Here is a 2,240-nt window from a genome sequence, read left to right on the forward strand (position 1 = left end):
TGAGAAGGTAGATATTATTTCATGCTACTGACCCTTGCATGTTTTACACCAGTATTGCCAGCATGTGTTTTATTCACTGGGCTATCTGGAGTGCTCAGAGAGTAGACTAAAGAAGTCAAGTAGACAAACTGCCAATGTTTTAAAGTTCTATTAAATGAGTGTGTAGTTACTAACCCTTGTGATAGTGAGTGGAGGATGACACTAACCCTTGTGATAGTGAGTGGAGGATGATATGGCTTCTACATCTGCATTTCTTGCTCTTTGGGGTTTTAGGCTGGGTTTCTGTAAAGCACTTTGTGACAATTTCTGATGTAAAAAGGGCTTCATAAAATATATTTGATTGACATGTATAATCCACCAACTGATTTGTTCTTCTGATGTTCACACAGGAGACCATGTTGAGACATTCTCTACATCCAGCGAGCAACAGCAGGAAGATCACAGAGCTAAGAGGTCTCACCACTGCCCACATTGTGAGGAGAGTTTCTCAATTCTATCAAAGTTAAAAATACACCTACAAATACACACAGGAGAGAATCTGTTTTCCTGTACTGACTGTGGGAAGAATTTCACAACATCAAAGGCTCTGACAGTTCATCAGAGAGTGCACACAGGAGAGAAGCCTTACTCCTGCTCTGACTGTGGAAAGAGTTTCTCTCGACTGGGCCACTTAAAAATACATGAACGTATCCATACAGGAGAGAAGCCTTACTCCTGCTCTAATTGCGTAAAATGCTTCAAAACATCAACTAAGCTAAAAGTTCACCAGAGAACACACACAGGAGAGAAGCCTTACTACTGCTCTGACTGTGGACATTTTTTTAAAACAACAACTGAGCTAAAAGTTCATCAGAGAACACACACAGGAGAGAAGCCTTACTTCTGCTCTGACTGTGGGGCGAGTTTCTCTCAACTGGGCCACTTAAAAACACATGAACTTATACACACAGGAGAGAAGCCTTACTCCTGCTCTGACTGTGGAAAGAGTTTTTCTCGACTGGGCCACTTAAAAACACATGAACGTATACATACAGGAGAGAAGGCTTACTCCTGCTCTGAGTGTGTAAAATGCTTCACAACATCAGCTGGGCTAAAAGTTCATCAGAGAACACACACAGGAGAGAAGCCTTACTCCTGCTCTGATTGTGTAAAATGCTTCAGAACATCAACTGGGCTAAAAGTTCATCAGAGAACACACACAGGAGAGAAGCCTTACTCCTGCTCTGACTGTGTAAAATGCTTCAGAACATCAAATGAGTTAATAGTTCATCAGAGAACACACAGGAGAGAAGCCTTACTCCTGCTCTGACTGTGGAAAGAGTTTTTCTCAAATGGGCACCTTAAAAAGAAACCAAGGTAAACATAAAGGAGATAAGCCTTACCACTGATCTTAATGTGGCAAGAGTTTATCCTGTTTTGGGCAATGTAAAAACACACCAACGGATACACACTGGAGAGAAGCCTCATCACTGCACTGACTGTGAGAAGAGATTCTACAGATTGGGCCATTTAAAAAGACACCAATGTATAAAGGTGAAATCCTCATCAGTTCTCTCAGACCAGCTAAGATTAGTCACTCCTCTTAATTCTCATCTCATAAAAGAAGTGGTAACAGTTAATTGGATCAAATGAAGAAAGCATAGAACACTCTATTGTAATCCTATTGTTTCTCACTGTTACTGATCAGTGTTCACCTTGTCAGTTTTGGTGTGTTTAGATAGCTTCTACGGTAAAGATATTGAGATGACCTTGGATTTGCCCTTAGGGTTGAATATCCTCTTTGAGGCGTCTCACAATGGAGTCTGATGGTTGACTGGGTGGTACTGATTCCTTCTGCAGTTTTCTGTTGGAATGAGCTGTTAGACACAACATACACTGTGTGTACAAAACATTATGGACACCAGCTATTTCCATGACATTGACTGAACGCTATGATCCTTAATGATGTAGTTTTTGTGTATTTATTATAGATCCCCATTAGCTTTCAGCAAGAAACTGCAGTTGCAGTGGTCTATGGAATGAAAACACTGGACACTGGAGAATTTGAAAAGCATTGCCTGATTTGAAGAGTTTCGTACTGATGGGAGGACTAGGGTATGACAAATAAATTAACATGAGTACATGTATCCATGCTGTGTGTCAGTGTTTCAGGCTGGTGGTGATGGTGTGTTTTCATGGCACATATTGGTTCTCTTGATAAAAGTGCAGCAACTTTTGAATGCCACAGGATATCTAAACAT

Source organism: Coregonus clupeaformis, unplaced genomic scaffold (assembly GCF_020615455.1).
Source record: "Coregonus clupeaformis isolate EN_2021a unplaced genomic scaffold, ASM2061545v1 scaf3101, whole genome shotgun sequence".
In the NCBI taxonomy this organism is placed as follows: domain Eukaryota; kingdom Metazoa; phylum Chordata; class Actinopteri; order Salmoniformes; family Salmonidae; genus Coregonus; species Coregonus clupeaformis.